Genomic DNA, 10,970 nt, shown 5'->3' with positions numbered 1-10,970 from the left:
ATCATTGGCTGGTAATCAAGCGATGTCTTTCCATGTTCGACTTCAGAACATCTTTTCACATGGATTGACTTGTACATCGAGCGAAGATTGAACAAGTTTGAAGACCCTGGATCTAGTTTCATCCATTCAGGTTGTGATATATTCAGGAGTATAAAAACATCAAATGTACAAAGGCTCTACACAGATGGTCATCCTAACCATGGATTGCGACTCTGTATCTCTAGAATCATGAGTCTGTATCTGTAGATGACTATCTGATCTATGTACATGAAATGAAATTCATAAAGTTGAGCATGGGAATGCCTCCCTTAGCTAGATCATGAAAAATTATATTATGATGATGTATTGTATTATAACTTATGCAGGTCACCTTCCAGTTCGAAACTTCGGATCCTCATGATAAAGCATTTCACCTGACATGAATATTTACAACCTCATGCTTTATGGGGCAACTATTATAGACATATTTGGGCATGTCAACCCCAAACTTATATGTCGATGTATTAGGGCTCATCAACCGCTAAAAGATTTGTTTCATACCCTAAAGGAACATAGTCATCTGAATACATCATCCCCCAAAAGTTCCATCTGAGAAACCATCCAGAAATTGCCTAAATTGAACCATACTGACTGCTCCGCTAGCAAAGTGCGATGCATACTGAGTGGTACACTGCCAGGGTGCAATGCATATTGTTTAGGCCTTCTATAGGGTGAGATGGGCGAGGAAGGACAAATGTCCGAGATAGTTTGATAGGTGGTTGCTCATGGAATCTTCTAGAGACTTCTCATATGCCACTTGCCTCTCTGAATTCGCCCAAGGATGAATAAGGGATCTAAGAAATCTCTAATCCCTTATCTTGTAGAACCCATTGTAAAAAGTGGAATGACACTAATCAAACCCCATGGATGACTCACACCCTTGCACACATCTATAAATGGATCTCTAATTCAAGAGCTCTAAAGGCTGGAATATTGTGAATTGCAAGGAAGTATTGGTAGTTTGTAATTGAGGAAAGAGCATTGTATTGTTGGTGTGGTCTTTCTATTTCATGAGGTGAAGAAGGATTGAAGCTGGCAGGATGATGCCGGATTAGACAACTGGATTGTAATTCTCCCTTCTATTAATAAAGCTCTTCAAGTTTTCTTCCATATGATTGTGCAATTGTGAATGTTATCATTTGTTCATTATATATCTAATTCTATAATGTTTATGTTGTAATAGATCACGATGCTTTGACAGTTCTTTTTTGTTGTACTTGTGCAGGTACTCTCCAAGCATGTTAAGTATGGGGAGGAGTTGTAGGATCTGTCAAAGGGTAGAGAGATCAAGCAAGGGATTAAGCGGAAGTTCCAGGTTGGTTCCATTATCTTTCTCTTATTTGTTACACATAGAAGAAATCATTGAATTGATTTAAACTGTTGTTTCTAGGGTAGCTACCAAACCTAGAGGACTAGCATTCTTTAGGAATACTAGTTTTCCCAGAAACACCACCCGTCTATTCCACTTAGACCCCTACCATTGTTTCTTTTTAGTTTCCTTAATTGTAGCACAACTTATTATTTTTGGCAGTTTTTTTGGTCTTAAACTTCCGAAGTCGTTTTTAGGGACTAAAATATGTTTTAAGGAAAATGGAGATACTAGAAAAGTCCCTAGATAATATTTTGGTTTTTTTTCGGCCTCCTATTTGAGATCTTTGAAATGAGGTATTGTGATAGCCAAACAAATATTGTATGCCAAAGTTATGACCTCGGGAAGTTGATGTTCCAGTTTACCCAAATAGGGCCCACAATTTTTGCACTTCATCTCCTAGGGTTAGGTTTTTGGATTTTAGGGTTTTCCATTGTTTCTCAATAATAAATAGTATTTTGAGCCTTGTTGTAACACAGTGTAGAGGAATGTAGCTTCCATATCTCTTCTCATAGATAAGCTACCATTGCCTGAGCTAGTTTATTTCCATTTATGTATGTAAGCATATTTCAATTCTTTGATATTAATGAAATGAAGTTTTATTTTTGTTGCATCTTTGTGCTTATGTGTATATATGTATTTTGTTGCATTTCTACATAAGTCTAGATCAGTGGTATCATATCGGTTTGCTCATTCTCTATTTTTCTCTACATGTCCCAAACGGGGTCAAGATATAAGGAGTTAGGGCTTGAACTGGTTGAACCTTTGTAAGACTAGCATCGCAAGCCCTGACAACCTCCCATGGCGAAAAAAATGAAAGATGAGGGGGTAGCATATCCTTTCAAAATATTGCTCGAGGAAGCCCTCGAGAGACAAAGGAACACGATGATGGATAACTTTGCCTAGATCCTTCGGTGGCTACCCACATATGACGCATCTTCATCTAGCAACCACTCTGGAGGTGCCACTCCTTTTAAGGTACAAGTTAATTTTGACATTCCCATATTTGAAGGTTAGATAGATGCAAACATTGTAGATAGATGGTTAAATATGTTGGAAGGATATTTTTCAGTTCATGACTTTTCCAATTGAGAAAATATTACTTTTGCACTCCTCAAATCCGCCCCACATGTCAAGGAATGGTGGGAAACCTACTATGATCAAAAGGGCGAAAGGGAATCCTCATTGTTTTCAACCACACCCACTTGGAATTCTTTCCAAGATGCCATCAAGGAACAATATTACCCTGACAGGAGCTATGAAGATAAATACATAAAGTGGACCACGCTACGGCAAGGAAGGGACCAAGATGTGCTAGAGTTCACAAACTTTTTCCACATGCTTCACATGATGCTGGGTATCAAGGATTCTAAATGGAATTTGGTACTCAAGTACTACAGCTGCCTGCACAAGCACATCCAGGATGAGATGGAGTTCCTATACATCACCTCGCTTGGTACTGCCTATCAATATGTTGTCAAGATCAAGCATAAATTTAAATAGAAGAAGTGAGACTTTGGTTCTGCAGATCTGGAGCAAGGAAAAGGTGCCCCAAAACCATAGAATAAAGGACAAAACCAAGGTCAAGAAACCCAGGACAACCCGTCGAAGCCGCAAGAAAATAATAAAACCATGAAGACAAATAAGGACATAAGGAAATGTGTGAGTTCGATAAGAGCCCCACTCACAACACAAGTGAGTGTCAAGCCAGGTAGTCACTAGTGGCAGAGCTGAAGGCTTCTGAATCAGGTGCATGTTTTTACTGTGAGCCAGAAACCGACAAGGGGAATGAAAAAGGGAAGAAAATTATCAATGCAGAGCCTATAGCCACCATTGCCAGCACCAATATCTAGAAGGATGAGCTTGAAGTCTAGAGGAGGGGAAGCGACTCTTCCACACATAGATGTGAGTAAAGGGTTCTCAGTGGCAATTCATTGTCGACAACGAGAGCCAAAATAACCTCATTTCAGTAGAGGTCATGAAGCATTTGGGCCTACTGACAACATCACACTAATAGTCATACACCATCAGGTGGCTTCACCAAGGGCGAGATATCTGCATTTGCCAACATGTCGCCTTCTCTACAACATCAAGTCCTTTACAGATAAGGTATTGTGATTTTGCTCCTCTTGAAGTTTGTGATGTATTATTAGGCAAACCATACTTTTGGAAGTGACATGTTGTGTATGAGTCTAGGCATCACACTCTTATTATTACTTTGGGCAATAATTTGTAGAGGATACCATAGGTAGCACTACCTACCAAAATTTCTTTGATCGGTATGAAGCAATGCACTAAGATCATTTCCCACACCAAGAAATTTGTTTTCCTTATGATTCACCCTCAAGGAAAGAATAATATTATGGCCACATCCTCCAAAACAGGGTTCCTTTGCATGACATAAACAGATGGAAAAGGTTGTGGAGGAGTACAAGGACATCTTCACCTCACCCACAAGGGCACCTATACACTGTCAGGTGAAGCACCCCATCAATCTAACCCCGGGTGTGCCACTACCCAATGGACCAATCTATCGACAATTTGTTCTAGAGAATGATGAAATCAAGAGGCACATTAAGGAGTTGTTGCAGAAAGGGCACATCAGGCCAAGTTCATCACCCTATGGGAGCCTGATCATGTTGGTACAGAAGAAGGACAGGACCTAGAGACTCTGTGCTGACTATTAGGTGCTGAAAAATATCATTTTCTAGAATAGGTATCCAATCCCATGGATTGGTGACCTTCTGGAATATCTCAAGTGGGCCAAATATTTTAGCAAGATTAACTTGATGTTCAGTTATCACCAGGTATCAATCAAACCCTCTGATGTGTGGAAGACTACCTTCAAATCCAAGGAGGGCCATTTTGAATGGTTGGTCATTCCTTTTAGGTTGAAGAACGCCCCTGTAACCTTCATGTGGTTGATGGATGACATCTTGTGACCCTTCACTAACTCATTTTTGGTGGAGTATCTGAATGACATTCTAATCTTTAGCCATAATTGGGAAGAGCACCTCCATCATATTCGATAAGTCCTCCAAACCCTCCGGCAACACAAGTTGTGTGTCAATTTTGAGAAATGAACTTTTGGTATGACGCACGTTCAATATTTTGGGTACATCATTAATGAGTTGGGTGTACATTTGGACCCATCCAAGATACAATTCATTTAGGATTGACCAGCCCCAACCACTCTCACGAAGCTCTGCAACTTTCTGGGTCTTTCCAACTTCTACCGTAGGTTCGTGTTGGGGATCTCTCATATCACTTAGCCTTTGACTCAAGTCACCTAGGTACAAGTGAAAGAAAAATTATTTTGGTCTGAATCCCAACAAAAGGAATTTTTAAGGTTGAAGCATCACCTCTGCTATGCACTAGTACTCACATTACTAGACCTACAACAACCATTTCAAATCGTGACAGATGCATCCGACTATGCTATTAGTGCGGTCTTACTCAGCAGGGGTATCTTTTGGCATATCACAATGAGACACTTTCAGACACAGTCCAAAAGTATCCCACCTATGACAAAGAGACGTATTCCATTGTGCATGTCTGCCGGCAATGGAAGCATTACATTCTGGAAAAGGTAACGGTCATCCACATAGACCACTGACCCATGTGGTTCATACAGACACAAGGGAAGTTGCAGAATGATCGCCATCATAAATGGTCTACATACCAACAACAGTTCCATTTGAACATTAAGTACAAGAAGGGTAGCATCAACAGTGTTGCAGACTACCTCACCCAAATGTTGGTCATGGCGTTGACCACTATGCTCGACTCTTGTGGGAAGGAAACTGCAGTGTGGCTGCATCTTTACAAGAGTGATCAAGAATTTGGCAACACATACCAGATGCTCCTGGAAGGCAAGAAAGTACCAAATTTTCACCTCCAGGGTGCACTATTATGCCACCTGGGACACCTCTATGTTCCTTCAAGCAAGCGTTCCAAGATGATTTCGGAGGTGAACTAAAGTCGGGTCGTTGGACATTTCGAGGTAGATAAAATTGTGGCAAAGTTGTAGAACTATTTGTATTGTTTGAAACTTCAACATAATGTTGGGAAGTACATTAGATCATGCAATGCATGTGCCATTTCCAGACCAACCTTCAAGAAGCGAGGCCTATACACTCCTTTTCCTACTCCTAGTCGACCTTGGGAATCCATCTCCATGGATTACATGTCGGACCTACCTTCTACTAAGCATGGAAACTACTGCATTTTCATGGTCGTCGACAGGATCTGTAAGATGGCCATTCTGGTGGCCTGTAGGAAGAGTATCATAGCAGAACCCTCTACTAAGCTCTTCTTTGAATGAGTGTGGGTACACTTTTGGATCCCACAATCCATTATCTCAAATCAAGACAATATGTTCCTAAGTACATTTTGGTTAACTCTCTGGTCAATATTGGATACCAAGATCACTCAGTCCACAACTTTCCACCCCAAAACTGATGGCCAAACATAGGTCATCAATAAGATAATCGTACACATTCTACATGTGCACAACTCGAAGCATCCATGCATATGGGATGATAGCCTCCCCTATGTCCAACACAACTACAACAAATATCTCCATAGCTCAATTTGTAGCAACCCCTTTCAGGTGGGGTTGGGATTCCAACCATTATGTACCATTGATGTGGCCATACCATTTGCACTACACAAGTATATTCGGCTAGTGTCCAGTCCAAATTTGACAAGAATAACAACTTCATTGAGTGTATTCAGCACATCCACTAGTAGGTTCATGATCTATTGGATAGAGCTAATGCTAAGTACAAGCAGCATCATGATCAACATCGGCTTCCACACACGTTTGAGGTGGGAGACAAAGTTCAGTTACATTTACAGAAGGAGTGCCTCGCTTGACACCACTGCAAGGTTTGCCCACTCTGATAGGGGCCTTATACCATCACTAAAGTTGTAGGGGATAATGCTTTCAAGCTTAACATTCCACCATTCATTGGCCTACACCCAGTGTTCAATGTGGACCACCTTTGACCATACTTTCCACCATTACTGAACACATCATACATTACAGAGAAACTCATGCCAATAGAGTTAAACCCAAACTGTGTGGAACAAGCCGCAACTAATCGGATCATGGACATGAAAATCAAGAACACTTACTAGTAAAAGATCCAACTGTATCGGGTTGTCAAAGTTGGCCAACTCCTACACCAAGGCAAGTGTCTCACCAGGGACCAAGTTTAGAAGAAGATTCCCCATCTCATGGAGGCACTCAACGCAATTGGGACCACTTCTTCCTAAGGGGTACTGACTATGAAATCCTCTCTGCGGACAGAGATGATCCCTATAGCCCAACGAGTGGGACTAGAAACCTAAATGACAAACTACTAAACACCTTCCTAAGTTACAATTGAAAGAGAGATGAAGAAGATGGCCTACCTCTCTCTGATGCTAATGATCTCCTTTGTTGAATACCTTGAATCACTTGTGTCACAGGCTTAGTCGTGTTGCTCATGGTGGTTAATCACCTACACAAGAGATCAAGACACAATAAGGGATGCAAATACAAATAGCATATTCAAAAGTAACCTACTTAACAGATCAAGGAGTATTAAGCTAAATGATACATGAGCATACACATTTAGGGAAAATGAACCAACAGTTGTATATTAATAGAAAGAAAAGGGAAGCATACAACCAAGCCTTTATGTTGATAGGCTCTCCTTGAATGGAAGTCCAAGTCCAAGCTTAAGCCCTCCAAGCACTCCTTCTCCAAGGAAAATGAGTGGCATATAGGCACAATCTCAGCATAAGGGTGAAAATAGCTAAAGACCAACCATTTGGGAATGGAAAAAGATGAATATATAGGCAAGGAAAGGGAGTTAGGATCTCTCCAAAGATAGGAGCAGGCCCTCATCTCAAGGAAGTAGCTCATAGAGATAATACCAAAAGGCCAAGTTGAGAGAATTCAACCTCATCCACACCGAACAACCTCCAGCTCGTCGCTCTGGAAGCTTCTAGATCACACAGCTTCTCATCCTCTTTTGGAAAATTTCCTTTTAAGGATCATCACAAGTATACAAGAAAACAAAGCGATGGCATCGTGGGTCAAATATAGTGAAACCAACACCCATCACTGTTTTAGGTACCATAAGAGAGATGATTCTTAAATTAGGGTTTTAGAGCCATTCCTTCAAGGGAAAGATCAAGGCATTTTCCATTCAATGTTTTAGGGAGGATCTGAGCTGCATATATGAATGAGTACATTGCATGACGATCATGTTTTGGGCACTTCGGGTGATCCAAAATGGATCTAACATAGACTTATAAGTCTATGAATTTTCCACACAAAGGAAAAATGAAAGTCATTGGATGATTTTGAAAATAGTCTCATTTCGTAGATTGTTTCATTTTGAATCCAACACAATTTGAATGGACCACGGGCCAATCCACAGCTGACACATGGTAGGCTGGGATTGGGCCACGTGGCCCTATTTGATTGGTCAAAAAGGAAATCGGGCAATATTATATTGCATTGCAAATGTGCCAAAGGGAAGGACTTAACCATAGGCCTTAAGGCATTGCGATATGTGATTACCGCTTTATCGCATCGCAAAAAGCCAAAGGGAGGACTTAACCAAAGGCATGAAGACTTGTGATGGGTCAATTGTGATGAGCATTGTCAGCCGTCGGATCAAAAGGAATCAACAGTCGAGATGCGATCGGTGATCGCAAATCAGAGAGTCAAACTTTGGGCCAGAGAATCAATGGCTACATCAGCAGGACATGTGGCAACCTGGGATAGAGTCATAGGTTTCTGGTGATGTCAGCGTAGTGGATGAGGTGGCAGTTGGAGATTAGCTCACGGCATCAAAGATGTGGAGCAAGGTTAAAAGTGGAAAATGTGATTAATGAGGTTAAACATTGTTTATCGCTAAACCTCATTAGGCAATGGACCCAACGGATTTATGAATAAAACAATGAACCTTTTGAGTTCCATGGTAAATGGTATTTTGGGTAGGCTTCAGGTGGTAAGTGGTATTGGAAGGGCTTCACCTGATTCAATACACCAGCCAACACGTAGCATGCCACAGGATAGAGAAAATGGATTTTTTCGGGCCAGTAATCTTCGTGCAAGTGGGGCATCCCAAATGATCGTCAGCTGTTGATTATCGATCACTAATCGAACGGTGGACAATGAACGATCTATTTTACGGACCCGATAAGTTTTATGAATGTGATTTCATATCATATGGAATCTGGCTTTGATGCTCGATAGCGGATTTTCTTTGTATTTCCATGTATTTGGGTTTTTGGACCTTAGACAATGTGATTGCGATATGCGATCAAAGCGTGGACCCGAAAGTTTTATAGAGTTGGATTGATATTATTTGAGTTCTGGCTTAAAAGCTTGTAATGTGTTTTCGTGAGTTTTTCCAGTGTTTTCCATTATATTTCTATTTCCGGGATTAAGGCAGAAAAAAGGTCGTTGGTTCCTTTTCAATTGAAAACTTCTCCTACTCTTAAAGTGTTTTGTGCCACGCTATCAGGGGGCATTGTGGAACAAGAATGCATTATGGAAAACACAGAGAGCCATAGAGATGAAAAGGAATGATTCCTCATGATTGGGGACAAGTGAACGGACAGAAGTCGCAGAGCCAGAGAAGCTTAAGGGTCGCAGAGCCAGAGAAGCTTAAGATTTGAGAGCTAGAGAATAGCAAGGAGATCAAATGATCAAGCTATTGCTGATGTTTGAGGTGTGCTGAAGACATACGAAGGAGTTCCAGAGATAGTTAATAGAATTGAGGGATTTGGTGCAAGCTAGAGCTCAAGATAGCTCAGAGCACTAATTGAAGGAGTCTAGTCTAGAGAAGGCCTAGATCTATCTGCAGAGTAAGGACAACCAGGGGTAAGATGGTATTCTAAGCCAAATGGTTCAGTTGTAAACCATTGGAGTTGAGTCAAAGACTTGTAAAATTATTCAGACCATAATCCTAAAGATCCTAATCGAGTTGATTAGTGCTCAAGGAGACATAGCCCAAGATATCAGGGTGAACTCCATATTATATTGTTGTCTCCTGTGGTTTGCTCATTTGTTGCTTTATTTATTGCTATATGCATTTCATATCAGTTTAAGAAAATGAACATAAGCACTTAACAGTTAAAGGCAAACAAAAGCATACACCTATTTCAAGTCCTTTAATTCCCCAAATTGTCAATCATAAGCATATATCTTAGGAATATATAAGCTTTGGAGTGGGGGAGGTTCTTGTAAGTTGACAATAAGCCTTTAGGTCCCCATTTCAGATCAGGTGATATCAGAGCTGGTTATATCGGAGCATCAGGTTAATTAACCCCACCTTCAAAGAAGGTGATATCGGAGTTAAGTTATACTAGAGTAGGTTATATCATGATGCAGGTGGTATCAGATCAGAATGCTTGGTTGAGTTGAAAGGTGTTTGATTGTTTGGAAACTGACTGTTATGTGAGTTTCCAGAGGTGAAAGCTATTGATAGCTAAGTCTAGGAGAGGACAAGAAGGAAGAATGGTTGAAGGCATTCTTCTTATCCCAAAATACCTCAAGGAAATCCTTGAAGCACGAGAGGTTTGTTGCAAAAGGTTGTGTGAATAATCTCTCTATTAATCTTGTTTGAAGTTATTTTGCTCATTTTGATAATGACAACTTCTACAAGTGAGTCCTCAAACTCTTCTTTCTTCACAAGAGTCTTTCATGAAGACAAGAATAAAGACTTGTTCACCATGATGGATATGGTGAGAGAAATGTATGAGGATGAAAGGAAGAGCACTAGACTTAGAGAGCAGTTGAATTCCATGAAGGAAGAGAAGTAGTTGCTTTTTGACAAATTGGAGGAAATGGAGAGACAACTTCATATTGAAAATACGAACCTGAAAATGATGCATGATTTGGAGACACAGCTCCTTGTTGCCAAAGAAGCCTTAGTCAAGTATCAGCTTGAAGAAGAGGTAAATAATTCCTGTTTGTCTTCAAATTCTTCTAAGAATGTTTATGTTGGTTCTTTTGAAAAACATACCAAAGGCATAGGTTCCAAGTTAATTTCCAAGATGGGCTATTAAGGAAAAGGCTTGGGAAAACATGCACAAGGTATTGTTGAGCCAATAATAGTTGAGGAAAGGCCTAAGTATTTGGGTCTTGGCTATGGACAAGCTTATGGAGAAAGTTCCAAAGCTGCCATGAAGGCCATTGAAACAGTTCCAAGAAGGAGTTTCGCTTCAGGTATTCTACCTCAAGAGTGTAAAGATTGTATTCATGGGGAATGCAATAGCTTGAAACATCATTTTCAGGAAGAAGGTGTTCGTAAGCATGCACTTGAACCAAAGAGTTGTGGAAACTCTGACAACCTTAAAGATATTGATGGTGTTCCAAAGGGCTACTTCTTCATCCAATTCACCTCCTCATGAAGGCAATAAAGGTGAAAAAGAAAGGTATAAACTGGATCTAATCATATTCCTTTTGATTATGTTAAACATGGTAAATTTCCATATAAGTATGGGAAAATAATTGCTTGTTCTTTTTGTGGTTTGGATAACCATAATGTTTCTA

The sequence above is a fragment of the Pinus tabuliformis genome, chromosome Q, assembly GCF_031772625.1.
Source record: "Pinus tabuliformis cultivar Carrire ecotype Pingquan chromosome Q, CPIR1, whole genome shotgun sequence".
NCBI classification, from domain to species: domain Eukaryota; kingdom Viridiplantae; phylum Streptophyta; class Pinopsida; order Pinales; family Pinaceae; genus Pinus; species Pinus tabuliformis.
The sequence above is the reverse complement of the archived record's forward strand: the minus strand, read 5'-3'. Positions refer to the sequence as shown.